Source organism: Dermacentor silvarum, chromosome 3 (assembly GCF_013339745.2).
Source record: "Dermacentor silvarum isolate Dsil-2018 chromosome 3, BIME_Dsil_1.4, whole genome shotgun sequence".
NCBI classification, from domain to species: Eukaryota; Metazoa; Arthropoda; class Arachnida; order Ixodida; family Ixodidae; genus Dermacentor; species Dermacentor silvarum.
In genome coordinates, this window is record NC_051156.1 from 167,416,388 (window position 1) to 167,430,416 (window position 14,029).

At 45.7% G+C, this 14,029-nt stretch overlaps 1 long non-coding RNA gene across 3 annotated transcripts; it reads right to left on the reverse strand.

The window, feature by feature from the left end:
• Nucleotides 1-256: 256 nt before the first annotated feature.
• Nucleotides 257-4,376, reverse strand: LOC119444112 (uncharacterized). Of its 3 annotated transcripts, none has more exons than XR_007466097.1 (3): nucleotides 3,572-4,376; nucleotides 1,726-2,479; nucleotides 257-487 (listed from the first exon to the last, which is right to left on the reverse strand). It is a non-coding gene; the product is annotated as an uncharacterized LOC119444112 (long non-coding RNA). The 3 variants fall into 3 exon arrangements; XR_007466096.1 differs by having other exon boundaries at nucleotides 1,726-1,886; nucleotides 2,277-4,376; XR_007466095.1 differs by having other exon boundaries at nucleotides 1,726-4,376.
• Nucleotides 4,377-14,029: the final 9,653 nt, after the last annotated feature.

Genomic DNA, 14,029 nt, shown 5'->3' on the forward strand with positions numbered 1-14,029 from the left:
TTTATTTTGAAGTTAAAGCCAGTCGCACTCAATATATGTACATTTCCTAGAAATCCTGAATCGCACCACTGGTTCCAAGAAAACAATAGCAGTACCAGTGATCTGCAGTAGCGCACAATTAATTTGGGTATACTGCTAACACAAGCAAAATTCATGCAGCACACAAGGGTGTTGAATGAGGCACATTGAAAAGACATCTTGTAAAATGCCTCTTCTATAGCCAGCATTTCATAACAATGTTTAAGTGGCAGCAAAATTAGCAAAAAACAAAATTTTATTCTTGCAAATTATGTACATGTGTTGTCCTGCTTTGATTGTGACTAAATATATACATAGGAAATGAATGGCATGTAATGCCGTGCACTGATTGACTAGACTGCATATATTATGGATTGCATGTCTAGAAAAACTGAACCCACATCTTAACAGAACTAAGGAGGAAGAAAGGCATGTCAGCTGGCGGCAGGTCCAGTATCCTTTGAAGCATCTGCGCCAGTCAAAAAAAGGGAAAAAAGACCAGACTCATTTATAGTAAGGCCAGTAAAAGCCAAATGCTTAGCATAAACATGACTAAGAAATAATCTATACATATTAGAAAAGTTTGCGAATACACTTTGTTTTCTCTCGGTGACTACTGTTAAGGGCATGTAATGCGCACACCACTTTTAAACATTATAGGACTGATGCACTCATGATGCATAGTTATACTTGTTTTAAGCGTGGCCTTTCAGTGGCTGTCCTCACAAGACTGAACAATGGCATAAAAGAAACAAATACAACACATAAAATCTGCAGGCATAAGCATAGTGCCAGAAGACAGGTATAATTCATTCTATAATTTAAAATGCCTTTTCACGTTCACCTAAAGCATCTCCAGTGTCCTTTTGCTGCCTGGAAGTAAATATTTATATCTTTCTTTTACACTGCATCATGTAAGCAAGTGGCCCTGAACGCCAACTCTACTTCGGGTTCCCAGAATTTATTGTCTAAAGTAAAATTCTTCAGAATGTATACAAGTTTCCCTATGGCCACAGTAAAGCATGATGTCACAACATCATGCATAGATGGTCGTTGGAAGTTATCTGGTGATTGAGAACAGACTGATATAAGTAGAGTTTAGAACGCCAAGACAAAATGTTAATCCCATACCATGCACTTCTGATATAGAACCAACAGTCGATTTTAATAAGATGTAAACATGCTACATGATGCTGACTCAGTTAAAAACGTAAGTATATCTTAAATTTCTATATAAAAACTACCTGAACACTAAGCTTAATGTAACGTGCTGGCTTTTTATCCGCTCGCAAACTGCAATTCTTCAACCAGGCAGTTGCTGCTTGGCGAATGGCATCGGTCATCACATTTTCCCACGTGGTATTGTTATGAATAGCTTCTGGAATACCAAACCATCTAGTCAAACAGTGCAAGTAGCACGTGTACACGGTATCAGCAGTTGTGGCTGATATCCGAACCATTGCTACATACGAACAGATCTGCAACTCATAAATAAAATTTGTGGAACATAAGTTCTATGGAACTGCAAGGGGGAGGAAGGCTTATAAAAGAAAAAGATGTCCACCCGACTTAGCTACACTGGATGGATGATATTTTTTTCAAATGTGTTCATGTTTTTATTTATTTTTTTCATTCAAAACAGCATGTATTTTGTGAGTAAGAGTCACTGCACTTATGCCCAGTCAAACAGCAGCCCTCTAAACTTACCTTCCATGACACTGTAGACATGCACGTCACTGAAGCTCTTTTTCCGCCGCTGGCCTAGAGTCTAGCTTAAGTTTCCACCCAAACTGTCTGAAAATCGTGGGTAGGATGCCCGCAGTAAAGCTTCTTAAGTACCAGCCCCCCATAACAGAGAGCCGTTGTGTCTGAAAAAAAAAATTTGGAAGAGAACAAAAGGGATTCAAAGCCGAAAACACCAAATATACACACTGTGGATATTACAGTGGCTGCATGAAGGCGGGTATGAAATCCCCAGAAAAGGTAAGGCAGAACAGCAAATGACACTAGATGATTATGCATTCCAGAGAAATTACTGCAGCAATATTTACACACAAAAACTGCCAAGATGTAAACAGCCATAGTATAAAAAAGTATTAACTGAAACTACTGCGTATACAACTCAAAAACATGAAGCCACACAATTTGAATAAAACAATGAAGTCAATTTAACATGCATATAAAAGGCATTAGTTACACCTGGCACGAGTTATTATAAAAATGTGCTCATGTAGTCAATTCATAAAGCTTTTACTTACAAGGTGTCATCAGCATGCAGGATTGGAGCTCTGCTCGGATTCTAATGTGGTCACGGTTTCTTTGTTCACCAAAGGCAGCTTGTAATCAGCCACTGCCATTCTGCCAGTTTCGTTGGGAACACCGAGAGCTGCTAGGAGCCTTTCATCTTGACGTCTTATAGTCTTCCCATGTCTGTGATTAGTACGTGAATGTCTGAAAGCACCTAAAAAAGATAGACAAGAGCCATGCACACTTTGACAGCTTGGACGGTAGCTAATAACATGTTGCAGGCCGCAACTTCTACATGCATGAGTATACTCCTATATAGCTGCACATGTTCGATCCTGCTCTGCTCGTTGTAAGTACTTCAAGTCCCATCCAAGCTTTTGGGAACTAGTGCCATCATTCCCTATCTGAGGTGCAACCTGGCTCAAGATTATGTCACCGTGGTTGGTATTCTTTGCTGAAATCATGGCCTCACTGCACTACGGGTAGCATTCATCCATAGAAGTGCTTGCATTGGGCAGGCTGTCATACTTTGCTGTTCAAGGCCTTGGGTACTACAAAAATGAATCAAAGCGTATCTTATACAATGGGCAACAAGGGAGTTCGCACAAAGTCTCATTTTGTTTTTGTGCGCCGCTTTGCTTTTGGATAACGTAGGTACAGCGCAACAATTTTTGGAAGGAAACAATTAGACAGGAAAACGCTGGTACAGCGTACTACATAACGCAGGTATAGCGTTGTTTCCTGTCTCCGTTTCCTTACAAAAGTTGTTGCGCTGTACCTACGTTATTCAGTATTTACCAACTCGCCCAAATCAAGCTGTTGTTGCTTTGCATTTGTTCTTCACAAACTGAATGCAGCGGACGTATATAAAACGCACGTGCTTACATCTCGACGCAATCAGTCGGGGACGCAGATATATTATTCGCATAGTGATGCAGTTCTAAGACCATCAACGAAGTAATATAAGTCAATAAGCGGCATAGCTCGCGTTTATATAATTACAGCACCAGCTTAAAAAATTCGCAACTTTCGACCACGAGGAAACTAGGCGGCGACTCCGCGAGAAGTGGTTCCCGATGTAACAATTTTAGCACGGTCAGTCGATGCTAACGGCCGTGAATGATCCCACACCAACCAAAATGTAATCCCAACCTGACGAGCTTATATATAGTGTCCGTGACATCGGACGTGCCGCGAGGAAATTCGAAACAACAGCCGTTGCATGAGAAACAATCAACCAAGAGGGTCATGGTGCTACAATCGTGTGACAGAGCTTTCAAAAGAGAGAAAAACTTTAACCACTTACCAAAACGAAGCTGAGCCATCAACGCAGGAACACACAGAGAATGCGATGTGCACACGAAACCGACCCGTTGAATCCTTTGCAAAGTGCGGGCGCGCGGCCATGCGTGACACGGCAAGCGCGAACGGAGACAATGCACGGCAGCATGGCAGGCGCGGGAGCTAGCGTTGGAAGCGGCCAAGCCATAGTAGCGCACCAACTGTTGCGCCGCACCATGTTATACTAGCCTGTGAAACTTCGTTCAAAATGTTTTATTAAAGCTTTTACGAATTGCGTAATAACGGTACACATTTTATTGAAAGGTTTTGTTGTATTGCCATCACGGGCACACGAAACTATGGCCCGGCTTTCAGTTTGAGCTGACGCGGTAGGTTTGAATTGGCCATGGAGGAAGGTACCTTCCTCATTGGCTGATACTTGGTACGCGCGCTGTAACCGTCTAACTAGCGGCCTATGCGAAATCGGCTCGAGCATAAACCTTGCAGTACGCTGGTAATACACTGTTTTGTGCGGAGAGCTGTTATATGACGATGCCATAACGATGTAATCATTCCACTGATGGTGCTGTGGAAGGAATCGTTGCAAGCTGGTAGTAAAAATGTGCGCGAGTTTTGCTTGCAAGACTTGGAGATTGACTTTAAAAACGTGTACCAGAGCCTGTACGTCTCCACCTGGTCTTACACCAGAAGTCTTCAAGACTAGACATATAAGCTATACAGAAGACGTCTAATTTGGAGCTTAACTTAGCACTAGCCGTCTCAAGCTGGGTCAAGCCGAGTCAGGAAGGCTTGTAGCCGACTTTTGCTTCCTGAGAAACGACGTTCCAGATCTGGAACGTCGTTTGCTCTCTCTTCCAATAATGAGATAAGGTTCCCAACGTCCGCACCGTGACCCTGTATACCAAACGGGCCTGTACCTATCTGGCCTGTACGTGCCAGATACTTCAGTGAACTCATAATTACAAGTAGAACTCTTCTGGCTTTTCTCTGCTCGGACATATTGTGCTCAACGAGTTGGGATATCACCGGAGCGCCTTGTTGCCGTTCGACAATGATTTCTGCAGATTACCGATAAAAAACGCTATTCTCATGAGATTTGAACTTCTCGGTTGCTTTCTTCCAATTACGAAACCCCGTGGCTAAAAAAGCCATTTCCTGACTCTCGAGGTACCGACTCGTTGCGATGTGAAATGCACTTATACAGTGAAAGCATAGCACGCAGTCGCGTTCCTGGTCGTAGTGCAGCCAGTTGAAAGTGGTGAACCATTCAACGACAACTACGCCCATTCGCCTGCGGGAACTTCGTTGTCTTAAGCGGTCGATGATGCTCAATGTCAGAGATATCTGGACGTCCTTTTACATTTGATGACCCAGCCGAAGCCGTTCTTGAGTGAATATTCGCATTGCATGGACAGACGCAGTCAAGCGACTAGTTAACTTATTGTTTGAATTGTGCATTAAGTAAAATCTAATGCAGTTAGCGCGCGTCAGTATGAACTCTTTGAAGGCCCTTTCATACTTCAGCGTCAAGAGCAACTATAGAGCTACTGGAGCGAGCAATTTTTGCCATATCAGTCGCTCAAATCACCACAGGAACACTGATGTGGCCTGTAACTGTTTTTATCGCTGTAGAAGTACGCTCGCCAACTCACGGAATTCCTAGAGTGTAGCACCTTCCGCATGATGCTAAAGAAACGGAAAAAAAAAATAGTGCAGTCGCACACGTAACATTAGAATTTTCGGAGAGCACTTGGTACATGTCTGCGATTCCGCATGGTTCAATGTCCAGGGTTACTTTCTACCAGCACTTTTGGGAAGGCGCCGAATAAATTTTTCAAATGTAATGCGACAACCTACACGTTATGATGCGGTTGACATGTAATAAAGTCGTATAATATGCGTGTTTTGTAAGTAAAGGAACGCTTTAAAATTTCACATTTATTTTTTTAGTGCGCAACAGCGCTCACTGAAATTCAGTGCCTGAAGATATAGCGGCCGTTGGCTGTTTCTCGCAGTTTTGCAGACACCGGATCGAGCAACGTTGTCGTATCAGTGCAGTTATATATATATATATATATATATATATATATATATATATATATATATTAAATCCACAATACATATTATACTGCATGTGTACATGGTCAATCGTTTTATAACTAATAATTACTTCTTTAAGTGAGAGTAAACAGGCACCGTAAAGATACGTAGTCCACAAAACCTCACAAATTTATAGGTTTCCGTTCAGAAAAAATTACACTTCACCAAATTAAACAGATAAAACCATATAGTAATATGATTCTAGTACGAGATTTTCGCTCCAGTTTCCTTCTGCGTCCTGTCAAAACGGTGAAATGTATGTATAGATTCCGACCCACGGTTCTTCAACCTGTATAAGCCGAGCCAATTTTACCGATTCCAATGTGGGCTAGTCTACACACGATTCTTAATCTATACTACACTATGCGAATGCCCATAATTATAACGTGTGTACCACCTAACGTTAGCAAAGCTGTTTAACGAAAAAGAAGTAGCAAAGAACGCGGTGCCAAATACGTTTATAAGACGTGCGGTGCTCGGTCGTCAGAGGACCGAACGCTGTAGATGTTAGAGTCGCGTCTTGCACTATATATATATATATATATATATATATATATTGGTCTAACAGTTTGGCGAACGTCAGTTGGAGCACCTAATATGACTAAAACACGGTATACGTACCTATATATATATATATATATATATATATATATATATATTGGTCTAACAGTTTGGCTAACGTCAGTTGGAGCACCTAATATGACTAAAACACGGTATACGTACCTGCCTCGGCGGTAGGTGTTACAGAGAGAGGCGCCAGTGCAAGAGCCTAGGACAACTCAGCATGTCTAGCGCTCACCAAAAATAACAGCCGCAATCCAGCGTTGTCCTTTGTTCACTCAAGCGCTGCCGACCCAGCATGTGGGGAGGCGAGCGAGGGGAGCACTTGTGGAGAGGGCGTGAGCAGGAGAGAAATCTCTGCACCGTTCTCCCCTCACTTACTTAGCATGACGCCACTAAGTCGCCTGGGATGATGCAAGCGGCGCAAGCTGAAACTTGCTTTAGCGGGAACTCCTTGGCGGTAGCCTCTTCCGCAATGTGCAGTGCAATGCGCGAAAGCATCCCTCGGGCGGTTCTCACCGCGGAGAAGCAAAGCGTGCCAGGCCGCGCTTTGTCTGCGGCCGCGCGTCGCGGCAAGGTACGACATAGAATCCTCGCTGAAGAAGCAGGCGATAAGTAGTGAAATTTAGTCCTTACGTGGCCGCTATGCTGAAAGAAAAGTTGGCCCCAGCTGCAGTAGTTTTAGCCAGTGTGTTGCCGATAGTGCCCGCTATCAAAAGTGTGTGTGTGTGTGTGCGTGTGTGGGGGGGGGGGGGGGGGCAAATGGCACAGTTTGCCTCCCCCCGCCCACTTTTGAAAGTGGGGGTCACTTCCCCCCGGTAGATAAGCCTATGTCTGACTGCAATAGAACAATGTAGTGCAAAGCATAGATGAAACGGCTGTATATGTGCCTAAAATATAGTCGCTGTAGAGTGCGTGAAATATAAATATATTAAAATTATGACAATAACTTGTGAAGTCTCTTGTGATCATAGAAACATGAAAGGATTGTATAATAAAATATGTATGTGCCAGTAGCACTGCTGCCTCGTCAAAAACCTTGGATGCAAGGTTTTGGAGGCACGTGCCAAACAAATGCTGGCGATCGCAGCAGTAGCCTCTGTTGAGAGGGTATGCTACGAATTCATCGGGCTGATAACTTGCAATGAATGAACGTCATTTAAATAGTTAAAAAGTGATTTGCTACTGAATAATGAGTCCACATGAAGGAATATTGCCGGATAGAGAGGTATATTCTGTCGGTAAGCGAGGTGCTTTTTTCTTTCTGCGTCTGATTCGCGGCACTCCACCAGGACATGTAGGAGTACGGTCAACGTTTCTTCACATTTAACGCAGATGGGAGGTTCACCACCACAGAGTAAGTAAGAGTGGGTCCCGTAGGTGTGGCCTATCCTAAGTAGACATAGAATTACTTCAGTTCGCCGTATTTTTGTTGATGGTCGCCAGTTTCCCAATCAAGGCTTAATTAAATGAAGCTTATTCGACGTTTCAGTGTCCCACATTCACTGCCAGTATGTCCCAATTTTTCTGCGCGGAAAGGCTTCAAGACTGTCATAGGGACAGATATGGAAGTGTTACTCGCTTTCCCTGCAATAGATGTAGCCATCTGGTCTGCCAGCATGTTCCTTTCGATGCCTCGATCTGTGGCTGGGCACCCAGCAGATCACGACAAGCTGGTTAGATATGTACGCGGTGCATAGAAATGAATAAAGCTCTTTGACTATGGGATTTCTATGTTTGCGGAATGACATTAAAAAACTTACTACACTAAAGGAGTCAGTGAATATGATGGCCTTTTGTAGGTTGGTTTTCCTGATATGTTTAACAGCCGACATTAATGCATATACCTCCGCAGAAGAGATACGTACTTGTTTCAGGGTGCAAAGCATCAGATTCTGAGAAAGATGGACCAAACGCTGCATAAGACATGCCAGCATGGGACTTTGAGGCGTCAGTATGAAATTCTGGGCATGTGTATACTTTAATTGAAGTTCTCGGAAGTGTATTCGGATGTGTCCCTCTGGAGCGTGCTTAGTAACTTCGACAAATTACGTGTCGCATTCTATCATTTGCCACAGCCACGGTGGCAACATCCTTGTTGGAGGCATTAGTGGATGCACATGTAGAGGGACATTCATTTCTTTGCTCAGCTCCCTCTGGTGTAGTGAGTGAGTGAAATAACTTTATTGGAGGTCCGGCGAGGACGCGAACTCGTCGTGCACCCGGCTATTCCCACGCCGGGACCGGCAGGTCTAGCCCACCGGCCCGGTCGCGGGCACGCCGGACAGCCAGGATTTGATTGTCTATATAGAGCGGGGCTACGCAGAAGCGAGCCCTACTCCTCCTTGGTGAACTTGGGGTATTGGTGAACGGGCGTCACCGTCGCCGTGAGGTTCCGTATGACGTCAACGACAATGAAATCGTCGCCGCGCGCCGTATGCTGTGTGTGCAAGTGAAAGCGCGCAAGGGACGCGCGCTTTCACGGGAGGGAGGGGAGGCGACGTTTAGTTGCGGCACCAAATGCCTATTTGTACATAAAAAAAAAAAAAAAAAACGTTGCGAGGCAAGAAGGTGGTAAAGACTTCCTACGCTGGTCGACGAGTGTCCCGTTCTGATCTCGTCGAAATACCTGCGAGCCGCCCCCAGAGGCACCGGCAACAGTCACCAACGCCGCGCGCGTTCGGTGCGAACGCGGGCAAAACGGCGACGGCGTCGACAACAGTTCTGCGCGTTGCTGGTCTTGCCGCATGCCCAAGTTTATACAGCTGATAAAACTACTATCCTTATTCCGTATAGCTCCCTACTAAGTTGCTATCGCAATTGATGCTTCACCTTTCGGGTGAAGCTGCAACATTTTTAATGAAAACACTCTTTTGAGCGCTGAAGCACAAAAGTAATTGGTACGCCCATGTATTTCATCCCATACTTTGGGAAATAACGTCTCGAAACTGGTGCCATCCCGGAAATTAATTTCAAGTGGATTCGTATTGTAAGCTCACCGGCTACAATTCGTAAATTGCAATATGCGCAATAAATTAATTAATTATGAAGTTAATTGGTGAATTTTTGTTAATTAGTTGAATATTTGTTTCGAGTGCTCGTGCAAGTATTGCCCACCTCTCAGACTAATGCAGCTCAAGGTCTAAACTATGTTATCTGCAACAGGCATTTTTTTAAGAATTCCGTAAAACTTAAAAATGTATGTGCGGCTCTTCAATAAACCTGTTTCATACCAACTTGGGTCACTGGGTGGGTACACGTGCCGCTCTTCAATGACAAATACATCATTTATTATTTATCCAATACTGGGCGGCCATCAAACTCACGTCATATGTACTCAAACAATATCGTCTGAATATACATTCACACCCGCGGTCAGGCGCGGACATCGCGGCGCCACTAGACGGTGCAGAGGTCGACCCCGAGGGGCTCGACCTCCGATAAGAAACAAATTAGGAGGGATAATCTGTACGATAACATAAAGGGCAGTGCTTTGCTATTTGAGGCTCGAGCCGGTTGCCTAAGGACAAAAACATAACGGGGGAAATATTCGGAACTAGATGAGGCATGTGTACGCTGCAGCAAAAAAACGGACACCACTCAGCAGATCCTAATTGAATGTGAAGGGCTTCACCCAGTGAGAACCGAGGGTAACGTACCCAGAAGCGCTTGGATTTAAAGTGGACGGCAGCATCAACGGGTCAGCAGTCGAAAGAAACAAGAGACGTAGAGTATTGGCGGAAGAAAAGCAGGGAAGAGATTGATACGGCCGGATCTGTTACAGTCATAGGTAACGGTACGAGGTAAAATTTGAGGAAAAAAAGAAATTTAGAGCCCTTCCACTACTATGAAGATGGAAACCAGCGAAGCTGTGACTATATAGTGGGTCTGCTGTAGTGAATATTGCTCCCACGATGAGGATGGGCGTATCGTCGTTGGGCATCACCCAACCGAGCATGTCTATCATGAACGTTCCGGTCGAGAAACTCACGTTGAAGCCAGGCCGTCGCACCGGGGAAGTTGGCGCTAGCGTTGCCGAGGCGTGCACAACCGTTGTCGGGTTCCTGGAGGGCAAGACGACGCTTGACATTTCGCTTCCACATCGCGCTCCCGCAACTCGGGGTCGGCGGCTCTTTGCCGACGTTTCTCCTGGGCTTCGGAAGCTCTCACGCTAGAATCGGCACGTCGGCGACGAGCCCTTTCCAGAGCGCGTTCGTGGCGGCGTTGCTCAAACGCGTTAGTACACGTTGTAAGTTGTTCGTGAACGGCTCGTACTCCCTTAAGCAATGGCTCATACCCCGTAAACGCGGCCCCCCACCGCGACGGCAGAAGTGAAATTCTAAGCTGGAATGATTAGCGCGGAAACGCAGCCAGCTGTGGAAGCAGATGACGACGACGAACGCGGGAGCAGTGGCACGAGCGCAAACCGAGTGGCGCCAACGAGCCAGCTGGGGAAGAAGATGACGACGTCCGCGCCAATGCTGACCATGATAGTTTTGTTCTACACGCGGACACGATCCTGCGGAACTGGCTCTTAACAGCTTCGCTGTAAACAATTAAGGAGATGTATACAAAAATGCTAGATAAAGATATGTATAGCATACCTGATTAATTCAAGCAGGTGACTATTTGTCACCGTCGTGTTTCAAAGAGGATGCCACTAAATCATCATCATCATCACGAAAATAGGTGATGATGATGATTTAGTGGCATCCCCTTTGAAACGGGGCCGTGACAAATAGTTCGCCGTCCAAACGTTCCTTACAGACTCCAAACGAATACCCTGCTAAATTCTATCCTTTTTTTGTACTTTCAAATTATTGATTACTCATTCGATATGACTTTCTTGATTTACTTTAACATATAACTCCACGCTGTTCAATACTAATTTCATAGATATTCGGAAATGTATCCTCCATATTAATTTGGAATAATCCACCCATTTCTTGGCCAATCCCCCTCCGTGGGTAGGAGCCACAGGCGTGAAAGGCTTCATCATCATCATCATCATCAGTCACCCAGCCTGCTTGATCAGGTATACTGTACACAGCGTGCTTCGATGTCAGCGCCGCATCCCGCCACGGTATCAAGGGAAACGCGAGAGAGGAGCCCGACTCGCACATGACTCACACATGACGCGTCTCTACTAAGTCAATACGGTGTGCCGCGACAAGCGTTAGCTCGGGGACGGGGGCTCCTACCTTTAGGTTACATGGGAAAGGAGAAATGTTTTATCGACAACCGCTACACCAAATTGGATGAGGTTCGTTGTATTTAAAAGGAAAAAGTTAAAATACAGTGACTGTTCGAGGCAGCTTTCTGAAATACGCCATCAAAATTTTCTTAAAAATTGTCAAAAAGGAAGCTTTTCAGCAAACGACGCTATCAAGTTTACAACTCTTGTAACTCAGCATTACAGGAAGATATCACAATTCTGCAAATTGCATCTAATAGTACATCTAAAGGGGACAAAATTTATGTATTATACACCGCTGTTCAACATATTGTTCTTATGCGAGTATGATTTTTACAAATATCTTGCAAACACTTAAACAAATCCATGTAAGCTGTAAAATTTATATATCATATTTGTTCGCTTTAGGTGCTCTAACATATGCAGCTTACAGAACGGCGATATCTGTTTTTGATGCAGAGGGACAGATTTGTAAACTTCGGTCTCCCATTTCTTTAAACTCACAATATATTTCAGGCGCACTTTTGCCGTCGGCTTCGCCGTGATATTGCGTATAAAGTACAAGGGCGATAACACCATCGCCGCGCCATATGCTGTATGTGCGAGTGAAAGCTGGCGAGGGGAACGGACAATCGCGGCTTAATCTCGCGCGCGCAAGGGAGGAAAGCGGGGAGGAAGCGAGCAGTCTTCCGTCGCGCGCTAGGTTCCGGAGGGACGGGAGGGAGTGTGTGTGGGGGGGGGGGGGGTGACGTGTACTTCGGCAGCAACTGCGTATTGCGCGGCCGCGCGCGGCCATGCGCGCCCTATCTTGTGTTTCTTTCCTACATGAATCTACGTACTGTTCAAAATATGAAGACAATTTAGACATCTACTATATGCTAGCCGGAAAAGAAACAATCACACCACTTCACATATAATGTGAAACTGCAACTGTCCAAATTCTGAGCGAGAGTTGCAATCCATTCTTCAGGGCATTTTCCTTTCTTTCCTTTTTTTTTTCAACTGTCGAGCTTACCTAGTGCGCGAACGTCTCCTCGAAGACGGTCCGCTTCTTCCAGTACTTATACGTATCGCGTCTGTGTCATGTCTGCGTCACATGTGTACACCACGTCTTCGCCGCTGTCAAAGACGACCGACCAATGCTTCTCCCATGCGTCGCCGCATAGCGACCTCGATGCTGAAGCGAAGGACGACAGTACGCTCGCGGTAGCAGAATCCACATTTTGGACCGGCGCGCGGCAGATGTAGACGTCGAGTGCCTCGTACCCGCCATCGTCGTCCGCGTCGCTTTTCCTTGCTCGGCAGGTAACAAGCGAAAGTAAGCCTATAGCCGGATGATTTCGTAAAGCGGTGCAAATCAGGAGGTACAAAGCGTTTACGCCTTCACGGCTGTCAATTATTGCTGATATTCGAACTTAGAAAGCACGTCGGAAGACAGAATAGACAATCGTCGAGAGCCACGTGAGAATGCCGCCAAAGCGTGGCAGTAATGCCGTCAGGAACGATATTCGTCACGCAAGTCAATTTTGACACCACAAGTTGACGCAAAAAGCGCTTTTGTGTCAACCTAATTGTGCACTTTTGTGGACGCAAAAAGAAACAAGAAAAAAAGAAAAGAAAGAAAGAAAAAAGAACGAGGGGGTCGATTCGCCTTCCTAGAGGGCGCTATGTTTGACTGAGGATTGAAATTGAAAAAAAAAAAAATTCAGAGCCCTTCTCCTGTCGAGGAAATGGGTGTAAGCGAAGCTTGGTGGCAAGACGACGCTGTCGCAGGCATTCTGCTTCGTTTGCCCTAAACTCAGGGTCGGCAGCTCTTCGCTGACGTTTGGCCTCCATCGCGCTCCCACAACTCGGGGTCGCGGCTCTTTGCCGACGTTTCTCCTGGGCTTCCGAAGCCCTCACGCTAGAATCGACAGGTCGACGACCAGCCCTTTCCCGAGCGTGTTCCCGGCACCGTTGCTCAAACGTAGCCTGCTCCTCGGCGACACGCACCACGCAGTGCCTTGTCATGGGGGCATCGAGACTGATCTATAGGGCAAGGGAAGCCCGGCGGAGCGCGCACCAACCCCCTTTCCCTCCCTGCGACGCACCAGACGACCCTGATTGGGCGCGCGTCACGTGATTCGGCGCCGCCGCAGCTTTCCCCGCACCTGCTCCACTCTGGGAGCAGCCGGGATTTTTTAGCGTGACACCACCACCACCAATTGTGAGGCAACACAAGCTTCGCTTGAAAAATGAACCGAGTCTGGCTATTCAAAGTCCCGCCCTAGGAGAGTGCCTTGAAATCTAACATGAATTGCTATATCGACGAATCGGCCATTTTGTCAGCTGTGCTTGACGCAGAGGGCTACTATCCGGACTCTCTGGTTGGCACAAGATGCCGCAATTACATAACCTGACAATAATGCGGTATTCGCGGATGTTCTTAACATCCCTGCACACCCTGTAAGCACTCTAGCCGAGCGCTTGTGGCTTAACGCGGAAGATGTGTAACGCCTAAGATGTGGGCTCGGCTACGATCGGCGCTGAGTTGTCTTTTCGCTCGCTCGCTCGCTTTCATTTCATTATTTCTTATTAATGCGAATCTAACCGAATTTGTAGGTCGAT